Source organism: Pseudopipra pipra, chromosome W (genome assembly GCF_036250125.1).
Source record: "Pseudopipra pipra isolate bDixPip1 chromosome W, bDixPip1.hap1, whole genome shotgun sequence".
NCBI classification, from domain to species: Eukaryota; Metazoa; Chordata; class Aves; order Passeriformes; family Pipridae; genus Pseudopipra; species Pseudopipra pipra.
In genome coordinates, this window is record NC_087580.1 from 22,021,117 (window position 1) to 22,038,736 (window position 17,620).

The 17,620-nt window shown below is 51.3% G+C and overlaps 1 long non-coding RNA gene across 1 annotated transcript in view; it reads right to left on the reverse strand.

Moving 5' to 3' along the window:
* Window positions 1-17,620, reverse strand: part of LOC135405712 (uncharacterized) — a 958,894-nt gene that overhangs the window by 258,364 nt on the left and 682,910 nt on the right. The gene's annotated exons all lie outside the window — the stretch shown is intronic.

A 17,620-nucleotide genomic window follows, 5' to 3' on the forward strand; every position in this document is an offset into this window, starting at 1 on the left:
CCAGGGTATCAACAACCCAAGTAATAGGAATTGGGAAAGACCAAGCAATGGCTATTCCCCCAAAGGGTGATCATTGGAGAGTTTCATTCCGATTTGTGTTAAGACATCTCTCCCTATTAAACATTGTACTGTTGGTGGAAGTTGTATGACAGACAGGACAACATTAGCTACACGACCTTCCACTTCTATGCTTATAGTAGGAGTTCACATAGCAATTGAGGCACCCCCAATGCCAGTCACAGTTGTAGTAGAAGGTTGCAGAGGCCAATGTCTCGGCCAACAATGAGGTGCTATGATACTAGAGTCTGCTCCTGTGTCTAGTAAAGCATCTAGTGTTTTTGTTTGATCTTTCCAGATAATTGTAACTTTATGTTTTGGTCGTTCGCTTAAATCTAATGTCAATAAGGTTAGTCCTCTTGTAGAACCAAATCCACGATCTCCACGTTGCATTAATTGTCGGTCATTGGTCAAAGGTTTTGTTAACTGGGGTAAGGGTATTAATTGAGCAATTATGCCATGACCATAATCTGCCCAGTATAATCAGCATCAATAAGTCCAGGCCATACAAATAAGTCAGCAAGACTAGCTGATGATCTTCCTATCAGCAGTGCACCAAACACTTGTTTATTTATTATTAAAGGTTCATAAATTCTGGTGGGAATATTTTGAGGTTGGGTGGATAGCAAGGTGACTTCTACTGCTGTTGCCAAGTCCAGTCCGAGACTACCGACTGTGGCAGGTTGCAATCCGAGACTATTGGCTGTGGCAGGTTGCAACTGTTTTCTTGTCCATGAAATGGATTGTTCGGTGAGAAGCTGTTGGTTGGAGTCATCTGTGCTGCTCTTCGCGCTCCGTCGTGAGTTTCCCGAGCGGTTTCGGCAAGCAGAAGTATTGTGAGTGGAACTTTGACATTGTTGGCACCAGACTCCTGTCACCCGGCACTCTTTTCGGATGTGTCCAGTGCTCCACATCGATAACATCTTAATCAAGCATTTCCTTCTGTAGAATTATGTGCCTTTGCTTGAAGGGGTGCAAGAGCTGCTAAAACCTGAGCTTGGGAACTTTGAGCCTGCTCCTTAAGTCCTTTAGCTAAATCTTGAATAGCATTAACTAAAAATGCGTTTTCTCCTGTGGGAACAACTAATGCTTTTTCTAATAATTCCTCAATAGTCCAATAAGGACCCATCGTACTTATTATTTGTTTAATTGTTGAAGTAGCATTTTGCAACACACACTGCTTTAACATAGTTCCTTTCATATAACCTGGTACCCCTGCTCGAGTGATAGCAGCTGTTAACTTGTCAACATATTCCCCAAATAATTCATTCCTTCCTTGTTTTAAGCTCATATATAAAGGTACCCCTCCTGGCTCCTTAACTTTGTCTAAAGCCCTTCTAACGAGATCCATTGCCTCTCTAATCTTATCTGGGCCAAGATGAACTTGTGCCTCAGGGCGTGTATATGGCCCCATACCCATTAATTCATCTATAGTGATGCTGTGCAAAGGGTCTCCGGGTGGCCGATGTTCTGCTACACTTTCATGAACTAACGCTTGCCAATGTGCATTAAATAACAATTGTTGATGTTCAGTCAGTATCATACGAGTTATAGATCAGAGATCAGATGGCAGTAAAAGATGTGTATACAAAAAATAATCTAACATTTGTTTAGTTGGTTCCGCATGTAATCCAAACTCACTGACTGTACTTCGCAACTGTGCCAAGAGCTTCCAATCTAATGGAGTGATAGCAGCGTTCATTCCTCCTTGCCCATCCTGATTATATATAACGGGAAAAGCATGCAAATCTACAGCCTGCAGCCCATGAGAATCACCCTGCTCCATACAGTGCTTAGCAAACGCAGCCCAAGTTTCTCTCCGCTCTTTCACCATGGCCTCCACCAGGTCACCGAATGCCCCAGGGACAGGCTCTTTGGTCGAGTGAGCAGGAGGAGGAGGCTTGGGCCAAGGGTCAGTCTGACCACTGGGCACATCGGCCAGGGGAGGTGGTGCAGTAGGAGCTGCAGATGTCTCTGATTCCAGCAACCCGTCTGTATTTATTTTAGAAAGATCAGGGGGCACAGCAAGGAGGTGAACTGTCTGCATAGCTGGGGGAGAAGGCTTATAAGAAAACCAATCAGCATTTTTATACCCTTTGTTCTGCTGTCTCACGTTTTGAGCCTGTTCTGACGCACGATGTTCTGCCTCATGTTGCAACAATGTATTATAAACCACCCTCCAAAGCTTTCCCAGCTTTTTTGCAACTTTGTCATCATCTAAAACAGCTTCACATATTTTATCACCAAATTTACGCTACTCCTCTAAGGAATGCACAGTATGAGGATTAACAAAGCACCCTTTCTCATAACCATAATCAAGCAACCCAGGGAGTTCCTTTTTTAAATCTAAATCTTTAACCCCTTTTTTCTGTAAAAATTCAGAAAATAAACTATATGCTGCTTGCCTTTCCATACCTACGTCAGCGCTGTTGCAGCCCTTCAAGGTCCGGCAGCACGTACGGCAGAGTTTGTCTATACAACACTCCGGGTCCGAAGTCGCTCTTTATGCCGACTTTTTCCAACCAGCCTCGCTGCTAAGGCTCCGACACCTTGCCATCCAACCGTGATTCCCCCGTTTTCTTTAAGTCGAAAGTCAGGGTCACCATTCGTTGTAGACGACGGGATAAGAACACACAGCTCTGGGCAGAATCATGACTTATCCAACTTTATTGCTGCAGGCTTTGTGCTTATAAAGGTTAATAATTAGCCTCCTACATGTTACAAGCGCTAACTCATCATTGGCTTCTGATTACCTAAGTTATATTTGCGCAAATGCTGTTTCTTTCACATTCTTATGGTTACTTGTTTGCTATTTGCTCTGCTTTCCCATCCGCTTTATTCTATTCTTCTGTCACGTACACAGTTTCACAGATATAGTGACCTTCTAATAGTTTTCCCTTACCGTGGGACCAGAGCTATAGCATCTTTCTCATGTCCTCTTTCTATCAACCACATTTCTGTAATACTTTCCACATGTATGTTGGAAGCACAAAAGAGTGAAGCAAATGCAAAGCTAAACACCCAATGGAGCCTGACTTTGTCCCTAAGTGGGGGCTGAGAATTGGACCCAACATGTGCAGGGACAGATGGAGGGGTTTGTCCCCCTGGCCCTGCCCACAAGGGACACCTTTCAGGAAGGGTTGTGGCCTTGGCTGTGCTGAGGGTTGCCCCGGGCAATGCAGCTTGGGATTGCAGTGGCACTGTCAGGGCTCTGCAGAGCTCCTGGCAGTTCCTGCCTTTGTCCCCAGCAATGCCAGAGACCTGCAGGGGTTGCAGTCAATCCCTTGTGCTCTTTGGGACCCCGACTGGCTCTGCTGAATGTCAGCAGGCCTGGAGTTCCCAGACTGTTCCTGCATCCAGGGTCGGGCCTGCAGTGACGTTTGTGCAGCATTCAATTGGGGCAGTGGCAGGATGGCCATGGATCCATTCCTGCACAAACACAATGGGGCTCCATCCCAGGCAGGGAGAGAATGGGTCCACAAATGTTGGAAGGATAAGAAGCAGGGAGTTTTGGCACTGTGGAACCCCATGGAACCAAAGGAATCCTGGGACATGGTGGAACCTCATGGAATCAAGGGGACATTGTGACCCTGCAGCACCTCATGGAACCAAAGGGAGTCTGGGACGTGGCAGGGCCTGATGGAAACAAAGGAACCTCCTGGGAACAAAGGGATCCTGGACACTTCCCCTCATGGAAGCTCAGGGAACCAAGGGGCCATTGTTACACTGTGGAACCTCAGAGAATCAAGGGCCCAGTCTGACAGTGCAGGGCCTCATGGAGCCATAGGAATCCAGGGACACTGTGGAACCTCATGGAATGAAGGGGCAAGTGTGACACTGCAGAAACCTCATGGAAGAGTGAGAACAAGGAGATGGTGCAGAACCTTGTGGAAAGAAGGGTTCCTGTGCTTTCATGAGGGCTCGTGTGTCAAATGGCCCCTTGGTTCCACGAGTATCCACAGTGTCCCAGTTTTCCTTTGCTTCCATGAGGCCCTGGAGTGTCACAATGACCCCTTGGTTCCATTAATTTCAGAATGTCTTAGAATCATAGAATCATAGAATCAATTGGGTTGGAAAAGACCTCCGAGATCATTGAGTCCAACCCTTGGTCCAAATCCAGTCCATTTACTAGATCATGGCACTCAGTGCCACGTCTAATCTGTGTTTAAAAATCTCCAGGGATGGTGAATCCACCACCTCTCTGGGCAGCCCATTCCAATGTCTGATTACTCTCTCTGTAAAGAATTTTCTCCTGATATCCAACTTAAATTTCCCCTGACGCAGCTAACGCCCGTGCCCCCTTGTCCTATTGCTGAGTGCCTGAGAGAAGAGACCCCTGAACTGAGGGGCCCAGAGCTGAACAGAATACTCAAGGTGTGGCCTCACCAACGCAGAGTACAGGGGAAGGATCACTTCCCTGCTCCTGCTGGCCACGCTATTTTTGATACAGGACAAGATCCCATTGGCCTTCTTGGCCACCTGGGCACACTGTTGGCTCATGTTGAGCTTCCTGTCAATTAGTACCCCCAGGTCCCTTTCTGCCTGGCTGCTCTCCAGCCACTCTGTGCCCAGCCTGTAGCGCTGCAGGGGGTTGTTGTGGCCAAAGTGCAGGACCTGGCACTTGGCTTTATTGAACTTCATCCCATTGGAATCAGCCCATCTCTCCAGCCTATCCAGATCCCTCTGCAGAGCCCTCCTGCCCTCCAGCAGGTCGACACTCCCTCCCAATTTGGTGTCATCTGCAAATTTGCTGATGATGGACTCAATCCCCTCATCTAAATCATCAATAAAGATGTTAAACAGGACTGGGCCCAACACTGATCCCTGGGGAACACCACTGGTGACCGGTCGCCAGCTGGATGCAGCTCCATTCACCAGCACTCTCTGGGCCCGACCCTCCAGCCAGCTCCTAATCCAGGAGAGGGTACACTTGTCCAAGCCATGGGCTACCAGCTTTTCCAGGAGTATATTATGGGAGACAGTGTCAAAGGCCTTGCTGAAGTCCAGATAGACCACATCCACAGCCTTCCCCTCATCCACCAGGTGGGTCACCTGATCGTAAAAAGAGATCAGGTTGGTCAGACAGGACCTGCCCCTCCTAAACCCATGCTGGCTGGGTCTAATTCCTTGTCCATCCTGAAGGTGCTGTGTGATTGCACTCAGGATGATCTGTTCCATAACCCTGCCAGGCACCGAGGTCAGGCTGACAGGCCTATAGTTGCCAGGGTCCTGCTTGCAGCCTTTTTTGTGGATTGGGGTGACATTCGCCAACCTCCAATCATTTGGGACCTTCCCAGTGAGCCAGGACTGTTGGAAGATGATGGAGAGCGGTTTGGCAAGCTCTTCTGCCAGCTCTCTCATCACCCTGGGATGGATCCCGTCTGGTCCCATAGACTTGTTGGGATCCAGCTGGCTCAGTAAGTCGCTAACTACATCCTCCTGGAATACAGGAGGGCTATTCAGGTCTCTGTCTCTGTCTATCTGCTCTAGAGGCCAGTTGTCCTGAGGGCCACCTGTCTTACTGCTAAAAACTGAGGCAAAGTAGGTGTTAAGTACCTCAGCCTTCTCCTCATCTTTGTTAACTATATTTCCCTCGAAGTCCAACAGAGAACTGAGGTTTTCCTTGCCTCTCCTTTTGCTATTAATGTATTTATAAAAGGACTTTTTGTTATCCCTAACTGAATTAGCCAAATTAACTTCAAATTCCACTTTTCTTTCCCTAATTTTTTTCCTGCATGACCTAGCTCTCTTCGTAAATTCTTCATAAGTAACCAGCCCTTTTTTCCACAGTCTGTAAACTTTCTTTTTATCCCTGATTTCTTTCAGAACCTCCCTATTTAACCAAGCCGTCCGTCTTCCCCTCCGGCTGGCCTTTCAGCACACTGGTATAGCCTGTTCCTGTGCGCTCAAAATTGCCTGCTTGAAGCATATCCATCCCTCCTGGACCCCCTTGCCTTTAAGGGTTGTTTCCCAGGGTATGCCTTGAATTAGTTTTTTGAATAGGCCAAAATCTGCCCTCTGGAAGTCCAGAGTAGAGGTTTTAATGATGGCTCTCCTTACATCCCTGAGGATTGAAAATTCAATTATTTCGTGGTCACTATGCCCCAGGCGGCCTCCAACCACTACATCATCCACCAGCCCCTCTCTGTTTGTAAACAGTAGGTCTAGTGGGGCCTTACCCCTGGTAGGCTCATTTACCAGTTGATGAAGGAAATTATCCTCTATACACTCCAGGAACCTCCTTGACTGCCTCTTCTCTGCAGTATGAAGCTCCCAGCAGATATCCGGCAGGTTAAAGTCACCCACAAGCACAAGGGCTGGAGATTTTGAGACATCTGCCAGCTGCTTGTAGAATAATTCATCTCCTTCATCATCCTGGTTGGGCGGTCTGTAACAGACACCCACAAGGATGTCAGCCTTGTTGGCCTTCCCCCTGATTCTGGTCCACAGGCACTCAACCTTGTCACTGCTGACCTCAACTTCAACAGAGTCAAGAGACTCTCTAACATATAAAGCCACCCCTCCACCTCTCCTTCCCTGCCTGTCTCCCTGTGTTTTCCTTAGACTATGAGCACCATGTGTTCATCTGCAAATACCTTGGAGAGTACCCAGGGATCTCCCAAGCAAAGATTTGGAGGCCTCAAGCCCATGACCACTCTGCAGGGACTAAGGAGCTCTGGGCTCTATGGTGTGGAGACTGAGGACAGTACAGGAGTAGCCAGAGAGGGCTTGAAGGGTGGATCCTTTTGTCATAGCAGGAGACAGCATGAGAAATAAAGAAATAATGCCAAGTGAAGCTGGAGATGTCCAGAGTGGAAACAAAGAGAAAGAAGTTTCACTCTGAGGGCAATGGTGTGATGCAACACATCACCCAGGAGGAGTCTGGATGAGGCCAAGGCTTTGTGTGTGCAGGAAGAGCCAGGGAGTACGCAGAGATGTCAGTGCAGGAAGGTGCCAGCCAGGTGGGGCAGCCGGGGGGATGACGACAGCCTGCAGGGAAAGGGGCAGGGCATGGACACCGTAGGACAGCCTGGGCTGGAGAGGAGACAGGGAGGGGGAGAAGCTGAAAGGCCCGGACAGAGCCACCTTCTGCAGGCCTTTGGCCATGGTTGCTGTCTGTGCCCCTGAGGCCAGGAGGAGGGGAGTGCCCCTTGCAGCCCTGGGGCCTCATGGCCTCCTTGTCCCTGCTCAGCAGCCTGGCAGGTGCCACCCCATGGTCCTGCCCTTGGCATTGCACATCCCACATCCCAGTGCCCCAGGAAGAGCCCTGAGGAATGAGGCAGGGACAGGATCTGCCTTCCCAGGGGCTGGGGGTCAGAGCTTGGCCCCTTGGATTAAGGAAACAAGTCAAGGTTTCTTCAGCATCAGAGCCACCTTTCCCTTGCTTGTCCATCCTTGGCATCACTGTCTGCAGATTTCTGCTCTAACTGGAACCTGGGGACACGTTCTCAGTTGTGTCCCTCAGTGAGACTCATTAGCACTACAAGAAACTTTAGTGTTTCAATCTCACTTTGACTTCCTCAAAAGTTGTTTGAACTTCCTCTCAGGTCCTGAGTCTCATGTAAACAACATCAAACCCCCCTGGGGGTCATGAAATGCTTGGGGCTGTTGCTGTGCTGCTGAGCTGGGCCGGGCTCCTGGCACACAGAGAGCTCCTGGCAAGCAAGAAGAGCTTCAAAGAGACAGCTCTGCTGGTGAGCAGCTCCTCTGCACAGCCCAGCAGGGATGAGGGCACTGCCAGCAGGCACTGAGGGTAAGGGAGTGAGGCAGGAAAAGGTTCAAGGGAATCAGGATTGCAAAGACATTGAGCTGAACCTTCAGTGGGGGAGAGGTTTTCACAGCCTCTCCATGGTAAGTCTATGCAGGGAGGACAGTAATGCTTGTGTGCCTGGAGGAATCTCCCAAAGCTGGCACATCCCACAGCCTGGAGGATCTTTTAGGAGGACTCCCACAGTTTCTCTGTTGCAGAGGAGCAGGAGGAGCTCCAGGGCAGGGCTTCCCTGTGGCACCATCAGAGGGACAGGGCAGGACGGCTCCTTCCAGGGACAGCTGCAGGGTGTGAAGGGGGGTGCAGCCAGGGGTGCCCAGGGCTGTCCTGCAGAGCAGGGTCCTGCAGCCCAGGGCTCTGTGTTGCGGGGAAGGAACTCTTTGCCTGCAGGATCAACCCTCAGCCTGCCCAGGGAGCTACGGATGGTGCTGTGGGGAGAAGCTGTGTGTGGAAGGGGGAAGTCATGGTGGAGCAGGGTCCTGCTGCTTTGGAGAGTGTTTTACATGATACATCAGGGCTTCTCACAGCTCCAGTCTGTGACCAGGTAATTTCAGAGGGGACATTTCCTGAGCACATCAGGGGCAGGGCTTTTGTGCTTGAGTCTCTGCTTTCCTGAATCTGTGCTTGCACATTTGCCTGGTTCAGCTTGGTGGGAATGGAATCTCAGCTGTGCAGGTTAGAGCAGGAGCATCTCTGCTGCCCTGTGCCCATTTGCTGCTGAGCAGGGCCTGAGGGGACTGTCCTGCCCTGGGGCTGTCTGGGAGGGGCTGTGCAGGGCTGGGAAGGGAAAGCCTTTCCTCAGGGCCCGGATGTCTCTCTCCTTGCCTTGCTCAGGTGCTCCTGCTGTTGCTGACAGGCTCTCTGGGAATGGCAGGTTGAGCTGCAGAGTCAGGCCCAGCCCCTGGGGCTCCTCCTGTGCAGGGCTGAGCACAGCAAGGAGGTGTCCCAGCTCTCTGTGTCCCGGGGGGCTCTGGGCTCTGGCAGGCTGGGAATGAGCCGACTCTGCCTGACTTTGGGAAAGGGGGGAGCCCATTTCTCTGCCATGGGTCACTCTGCTCTGCAGGGGAACACAGGAGTGTAACTTTGGACTGTGTCTCAGAAAGGTGCCAGTGCAGGGCAGCTGGCACAGGACAGAGGGACAGAGCAGCTCCCCTCACTCTGCACGAGGCCTCAGACAATCCTCCTGCCTCACAGGCCTCTCTGTTCTCCCTGAGGGCAGCAGAATCTCTCCCTCTGCCTTCTGCCATCCCCTTCCTGCACCCTGGCAGTGCTGTTGCTGACAAGCTGCTCTGCCTTAGGAGCAGATCCTTTGTCAAAGTTCACCCCCCAGGACTGTCCCTGCCCTCCCTGTTCCCGTGCCCTGACTGGGGGGAGCAGGGCTGACTGCCCAGTGTCCTGCAGGCCGAGGTCCTGCTCCTCAGAGAACACTTGGCCAGCAGCAATCAGGGCTCCAGCAACCACGGGGAAGGAAGGTCACCTGGACATGGTCAAGGGGGAGGTGTTGAGGAACAGGGATGGGCCTCTGAGAAAGGGCTTTGGCTTTTCCCAGAGAAGTCTGCCCTGCACAGTCACTGTCCTTTCCTCCTTTAACAGGTCCCCATGTCCAGTAGCAGTAAATGTCCAACAGCAGCTCCATGGCCCAGTTCCTCCTCCTGGCATTGGCAGACAGGCGGGAGCTGCAGCTCCTGCACTTCTGGCTCTTCCTGGCCATCTCCCTGGCTGCCCTCCTGGCCAACGGCCTCATCCTCAGCGCCGTAGCCTGTGACCACCACCTGCACACCCCCATGGGCTTCTTCCTGCTCAACCTCTCCCTCACAGACCTGGGCTGCATCTGCACCACTGTCCCCAAAGCCATGCACAATTCCCTCTGGGGCACCACAACCATCTCCTACATGGGATGTGCTGCACAGCTCTTTTTCTTTGTCTTCTTCATCTCATCAGAGTATTTCCTCCTCACCATCATGTGCTACGACCGCTACGTTGCCATCTGCAAACCCCTGCACTACGGGACCCTCCTGGGCAGCAGAGCTTGTGCCCACATGGCAGCAGCTGCCTGGGCCACTGGCTTTCTCAATGCTCTGCTGCACACAGCCAATACATTTTCCCTGCCCCTGTGCCAGGGCAATGCCCTGGGCCAGTTCTTCTGTGAACTCCCACACATCCTCAAGCTCTCCTGCTCACACTCAGGCTACCTCAGGGAAATTATGATTCTTATGTTTAGTGTCTGTTTAGCATTTGTTTGTTTTGTTTTCATTGTTTTCTCCTATGTGCAGATCTTCAGGGTTGTGTTGAGAACCCCCTCTGAGCAGGGACAGCAAAAAGCCTTTTCCACGTGCCTCCCTCACCTCACTGTGGTCTCCCTGTTCCTCAGCACTGTCACGTTTGCCCATCTGAAACCTCTCTCCATCTATTCCCCATCCCTGGACGTGGTAGTGTCAGTTCTGTACTCGGTGGTGCCTCCAGCACTGAACCCATTCATCTACAGCCTCAGGAACCAAGAACTCAAGGATGCCATAAGGAAAATGATGACTGGATGCTTTTCAGCAGCAAGAGAGTTCCTGTTTTCTGGTGCATAGCATTCAGAATGGAATTCACTAATGGCCCAGCCTTCCTGCTCAGGTTTTTCTCGGAGGTCATCGGGTTCTTCTTGCAATAATTTTCTGGGCAATGAAATATTATTATGCATCTGCCTTCTAATTTAGTGTCTACCCACTGAATTGGAGCCAGAGATGTATAAATGGTGAATTGTGCTCTCGGAGGATTTAAAGAAAATAAAGGACCCTGCAGTGCCTTCTTTGTCCAAGACCCTTCTTCTCAGATGTTCCTAAAGGACAGCACACTGCAGGACAGGGTGTATTTGCAAATGGGAAGGGGACAATAATCCCAGCCCAGCAGCACTGCCAAGGAGCAGCAGTGCTTGGTCTTTGCAGAGCTGCTCTCTTGCCACTCCCACACTGTCCTCCTGAGCCCCTTTCTCGCTGTAAGGTCTGAGTGCTCTCTGAGCACAGTCCTGGGGGGTGGAAGCCCTTGGAGCACAGGCAGGGACAGGCCCTGGCAACTTGTGAAGCAGAGCTGGGCTCCCTTCCAGCATCTCCAGGATGCTGTGGGATCTTCTGAGGCCACTGCATGGACTGGGGCACTTCTTCTGTCACCTTGCTCCAGGGCTGCAACTCTCCTGCAGTGTCACCATGACACTCCTGCTCTCTGCTTTCCAGGTTCCATTTTCAGATCCAGTCTTCCCCTCCTGTTCCCAGGGACATCCTGGGAGTGCTTCAGAGCTGCCATCCTGGGGCAGCTCCTGCCCAGCGTGGGCAGGCACAAGGTCTCTCCCCCTGCTCCTCTCCCCTCCCCAGTGCCACTGTTTTCTGCAGCCTCCTCATCCTTGCCCAGCACAGCCCTCCTGGCACAGCTGGACACAGCCCTTGTTCTACCCCCTCCTCAGGCACCTGCCCAACCCCCTCAGCTCCAGCCTGATGGCCACAAACCTTCAGGGCAGGGAGGCACCGGGGAAAATGCTGAGGGAACCTTTCAGCTGCACTCAAATCCAATTGGAGGGGTTGGCCTCGAGGAAGAAATCCCTTCTCATTCTCCACAACCACCAGGACAACCTGTGTTGTGTCCTGGGCACTCCTCTGGAAGTGTGGGCTATGGAAAAGGTTTTGGTGTCAGGGAGATTGAGAAGGCTGGGCAGTGTCACTGGGAGACCTCTCCCAAACCCTTGGAAAGGCCAGAGCCATCCCAGAGCTTCCTGGGGCCTTGGCAAAGGCAGACATGGAACCAGTCTGCAAACAGGGCAGCAAGGAGGGTTGGCAGAGTTCCAGACTGCTCAGGCTCAGCAGGGAAGGGGATAGGGCAAGTCCTGCTGCAGCCATTGCCAGGCATGGGAAGGACAAGGCAGGGATTGCAGAACCCCTGTGGGAGGGAATAGAAGAAGATGTTCTGTGTCCAGACTATCAATGGCCCTTGACATGTTCTGTGTCCAGACTATCATGGCCCCTTAGAACCAGACTGGTGAGAGCTGGACTGAAGAAGTGGAAGATGTGGTGAGTGGGAACTTGGCTGAATGAAGAGTGTCAAATAAAATCCATGGTACAAAGTCCTCTTGGCAGCAAATCTGTGAAATCCCTCAGTGATCAGCCCTTGAACACGACTATAGAACATCTTTATTATCTCTCTGTACAATGGGACAAAACGTATTTTCAAGTCCTTTGTGAATGATGCCAAATTTCAGGGAGCCCTTGAGCAACCTGTCCTGGTTTAAAGACACATTTTGGGGTGGGAACTCCAATAAAATGAACTCACTCTCCTTTTATTCCCCACCAGTAGAAGGAGACAAACTACAAGGAGGTATAAGTGAAAAAATAAGGGTTTACTGACAAGAAATATAGCAGCCAATCCAACAATATCAACAGAACAGTTCAAAGCATCAGCAGAGAGAGAAATTGCCTCCTCTCTCCCTTCCCCCTTTTCCCCCCTCAATGAACAAAGAACAAAAATTAAACCAGTGGAAAGAGAGGACAAAGCAAAATCTGGGAAACTCTCTGGTCCGAGATCAGTTGTGCTGCCCAAGAACACGCTGACTCCAGAGGTGTCCAAGCGGGGCAGAGCCGGCGACTCCGGTCCGTGCGGCGGCGGGGGGGAGGCAGCGGCTCTGCTTGATCCCATGGAGTTCTGGGGAGGCACAGTGGCCCCTTGGTTCTATGATGTTCTGAGATGTCTCAGGGTTCCTTTTGTTCCAAAGAGACCCCACATGTCACAATGGCCCCTTGGTTCCATGAGATTCCACAGTGTCCCTGCATTCCTTTGGTTCCAGGAGGCCCTGCAGTGTCACAGGGCCACTTGATTCCATGATGTTTCAAAGAATCAGAATGGCCCCTTGATTTAAGGCCAACTGCACATGGGGCTGCCTTAGGAGCAGTGTGGGCACCCATATAAGGGAGTTGTCACCCCCTGGACTCAGTCCTGGGGTCACCACATCTGGACTGGTCTGTCTGTCTGTGTGTGAGGTTCCCTATTCCAAGGAATGAGGAAGAACTGGAGAGGGTCTAGAGGAGATCTGTCAGGATGGAGCTTTTCTCTGTATTGGAAATAGAATGAAATCTCCACAAAGGCTAGCATTAAAAGTTCAGATTGAAGGAGAAGAAGAAGAAATGTCACTCAATGGGGACCCTTGTGCTGCAGGATGTCACCCAGAGGGAGTCAGGATCAGCCCATGGCTTTGTGTTCCAGGGAACAGCCAGAGCTGGTGCAGAGCCATCAGGGAGGGTCTAGAAATGCTGCTGGGAGGGGGTGGGAAAGCAGGAGGGGTGTGTGCAGCCTGCAAGGCCAGAGCAGCAGCAGGGCCAGGGCAGGACAGCCTGCAGGAGAGATGGCCAAGGGCTCTGGCAGGGCTGCAAGGCCCAAAGGCACCCAGGCCTTTGTCCCCTTGCCTCTGGCAGCTGCCTCTGCCACTCAGGCCACCACAAGCAACTTTCCTGGCAGGTTCTGCCCTTGGGTTCTGCCTCGCCCCTCCCTCAGCAGTCTGGCAGGGGTTGCCCAGTTTTGGGCCTTTGTTGTTCCTCCCCCTCCCATCCCAGTGCCCCCAAACAGCCCTGAGCCAGCCAGGAGGGACAGGATCTGCTGGGCCAGGGCCTGGGGCTCAGGCCTTGGCCTTTGTGCTCCACAAAACCAAGGCAGGCTTTGCTCAGCATTGCAGGGGCCTGCCCAGAGCCTTGGTCTGCCTGCACTCCTGGCCTCCAAGGAGCTGCTCCAAGGAGTCCCTGGGGAGGCTTTGGCAGTGCCTGCCCTCAGTGGGGCCCAGCAATGCTTCAAGGCACTTGCAGTTTGGCTTCTGACTTCTTCAGCAGCTGCTTCAATCTTCTCTCAGTACATGAGGATGATGGACTCATCTCTAAACACACCGTGGGGCTCATTAAAACACTGAAAAACAATTTCTTTGTCTTCCTTTAATTGTCTTCATGTCTTCAAGACATCAACAACTAATTAGAGTTGTTTTGTAGTTTAGCTAAGGAGGAAGATTTTAAAGTGGACAACAAGGAAAAAATATTTTTTGATGAAAAGGAATGATTTACACAGAGCCTTTAGATGCAAGAGGGTCAGGGTGCAAAGGATTTGAACCCAAAGATAAGGGGGCAAAAGTAATTATTAGCCTTTAATTATTGACCTGTTAAACTGTTATCAAGTGATTCAACAGCATTTGCTACAATTTTACAGTGACTGAATTAGAGATTCACAAGAACAACATTCCCACCACAGTCAATTCACAGCCACACCCAGGCAGAGATGTGTGCACACATCAGGTGCTGGGGGTGGAAAGGTCCCTCTCCCAAATTCTCCTGTTGTCAGGGAAACACTCCCACCAATCCCTTTGTGTTTCCCACCAGACAAGGGTCCCAGCTGGAGGAGTGTTTGTGGAGGGGGATCAGAATTGTCCTGGCCATCAGCGCCGCTCTTTGGAGTGTTGCAAACTGGAGGGTTCCCGAGCTGGGAGAGGCTGCCAGAGGTGTCCCACTGAGAGGGAGGTGCTGGGGAGCTGCCAGGGCCTCCCTCAGCCCTGCTGGGTGTGGGCTCACAAGGGGACTGGCTTTAGTTCTCTGCTGAATTTCCATCCTGGGGTCAGGAATGACTGGAGTTTCCAAACTATTTGGGAATTGTATCCAAACTGCTCCATTTGTGTTACAATTCAGGCAGGGAATGTTCCAAGGCTTTCATGGGATGACTGATTATCCTGTGTTCCCAAACTGTTACACTCGGGTTGTTCCCACCTGTATCATCCAGGAGGACCTGGTCCAGTCCAGGGACACTTCCCCACAGCCCTGGTCCAGTCTGGACTATAAGACCCAGGTTTGAGCTACAAGCTCATGCAAGGGTTTTTACTTTGAAAAATATAAAAGGCACCAAAAATTTCTGCCCTCCAGATATTTGAAAAAGGCCTTCAGTTCTTTTAGTCCTTTGAAAGAGACCACAACGGAGAGGACACTGCACACCTCTCAGGTGGTGAAATAACTCATTTTTACAAGGAAACTTCAGAAAATAAGGGAGCTTGGTAAAAGTTTAAAGGGCAACATTCAACCGGATTAGAGCATTACCCAAAGCACTGACTGATCACAGGCCAACCCATCCCAGTCAGCTGGATGGTTTATTGACAATGTGTCCCGAGGGGCGGCACCTCCGATGCCATAGAAACCCCTCCCCCTGGATTAGGAAACCTTTGGAATTCACGAGGTGTTCCAGTGGAGCATGAAAATGAACAGCAGCTTTCCTAAAGCCCAGAGCCAAGCAGAACAAAGCCCGGCCCCATCAGTGGCAGAGCAAAGGTCCCCCATCCCTGTGTCCCTGTGGCCGCTGAGGCGGCAGCGCAGGCCCGAGGCGGTGCCGGGTCCCGGTGCAGCCGGGGCAGAGCGGCGGCTGCGCGAGCGGCAACCCCGGCGGTGAGTGCGGCAGCCCCGTGGGAGCGGCGGCTCCGGGCACAGACGCCGGCGGCAGCCGCTGTGGCGGCGGAGCAGCGACTCCGAGGCGCTGCAGGAGCGCCGGCTCCGCTCGCAGGCGCCGGCAGTGTTGGGAAGCCGGTCCCGGGCGGCTGCGGGGCAGCGCAGGCCAAAAGCGGCAGCGGCGGCAGCCTCGTGGCAGCGGCGGCTCCGGGCAGACACGGCCCCGCTCCAGCGCTGCCGCCTCAGCGGCGCTCAGGGGACGGCGCGGCGGCTCCGGGGGCAGGGCCGGGGACTCCCTCTCGGGGCAGCCCCGGGCACCAAAGAGGACCAGGGCCCGCCGTGTTCTCAGCTCGCTTCTCTGCAGTTCTCACGGCATCTGAGCACAGCAGGGGATGGGGAAATTGAGCTCAACCACAACAGGAGCTCCTGGAACCGAGTGGCCATTGGGACACTGCAGGGCCTCCTGGAATCCAGGTGGGACACTGGGGAGCCTCTTGGAGCCAAGGGAACCCTGGGATATTTTGGAACATGGTGGAATCAAGGAGCCATTGTGACACTGCAGGGCCTCATGGAACCAAAGGATCCAAGAGACACTCTGGAACCTCAAGGAATCCTTGTGCCACTGTGACACTGCAGGGCCCCATGGAACTAAAGGAACCCTGAGAGTTTTTGCAACCTCATGGAATTGTGATAAACTGAGAAAATAATTCGAGCTTATTAAGAGGAAACAGTGTAAGGTCAATATGACCTGGAGAGAAAAGAAAAACAAGTCGTAAAACTTAATTGGGCCCCTATAAAGAGATAAAACAAGTTACCTCCCTTTTACCTTGTGTAGGATTTATAGTGAGACAATTTTGTTTAGTTAGATAGATAATAGCACCTTTCTTAAAATTTATAACTTTGTATAGATAGCAAGCAAACATCTGCTGAATGTCTGATTTGACAATATATTATGGATGCTTATAGATAACATTCTTGTTAAGAAAAACATCTGTTGAATGTCTGACTTAACAATGTGTAATGTTTATGCTTATGTATAATGAATATTCATGAAGTAGCTGTAAATAAATGTAGAACAACTGTCTTCTTTGGGTGTGACAGGCGTTGGGAGTTGTTGGACCCCTTCCCTGATCACCCAGCCCTGAATTTGCTTTTATCATATAATAAAATTCTGATTGGAAATTGCCCGATTGGGTTTCTATTTCTCACAGAATCAAGGGGCCATTTGTGGCAGGATGCTCTGCTCTAAGAATACCTAAACAATGGTCAGAGAATGCAAACAATTCAAGCTCTCTGTGGTGAGTTACTGCTGGTGTCAAGGTGCTGTTTTTAATGTTGAATTATGCTAAACCCAAAATGCTTCATGGAACTTCAAACTCATATCCTGCTTTTTGAAGCAGGATTTGACAGATAAGCTGCTCCCTGGCCCGCAAATAGTTCCAGCAGTCAAACCCTTGATAACTATAAATGCCCCGTCCAACTTTCCTGTGGCAGATTCTTCCCCACACTTCCTTGAAGTGTGTGGAGCTTCTGCCATGAAGCAGGGACAGCTCTTCATGCTCACTGCCCAGGAGTTAAGTGAAAGAGAGAGAACTGCCCCCTGTCGTTGTGGGGTGAGTTACCTCAATCTCTGCTTCAGGATTGTTTCTTTTTGCTGGCTCTGATCCAATTCCTTTAATAGAATGACTTTGATAGACTGCACTGTCCTATCTTACACTGTACTACCAGGAGGATTTTGCTTTTATACTGTGCCGTAAATAATTCTCTTTAAGTTCTTTTGTCTGTTCATTTGTCTGATCAATTGTCTGTTCATTTGTCATAATAAATAATTCATTTTATAGAAAGATTTCTGATTTGCTATCACTAAACCCTGCAGGACAAAGTGATTGAATCACACCTCTATAATTCCTTCAGTTTAAACCAAACTCTGAGCCTGAGACTAGATCCAGCCACCCCCAGGCTCCTCTCTGAGAAAGAATTTGGAAAGCAAGGGGGTCCTTTCTGCACCTCGTAGCTCAACGAGACGGCTTCTGCCATCAACTTTGTCTAAGCCTTCCACCCCCCAGCCCCAAGCCGTGACACAGGGGCATGTCTTGTCCATGCAGTGCAAACAGGGACTCCTGAGCTGGTCATTTGTTGTCCCTCCTTGGAGGGAAGAACAAGCCCAATGGCCTGGGGTGAGAGGCCAGTGCTGGGAGCGGCGCTGGCTGTGCCAGGGCACTGCTGGGTGCCCCCACCCTGAGCACTCCCCCCCTTGTGCTGGTCACTGCTGTTTTCCTCTGCAGGGCGTTGTGTTGGGCACATCCTGGAGAGCAAAGTGGAAAGCAGATGGAAGCTTTGAGGCCCTGGCCTGAGGAGATGCCCC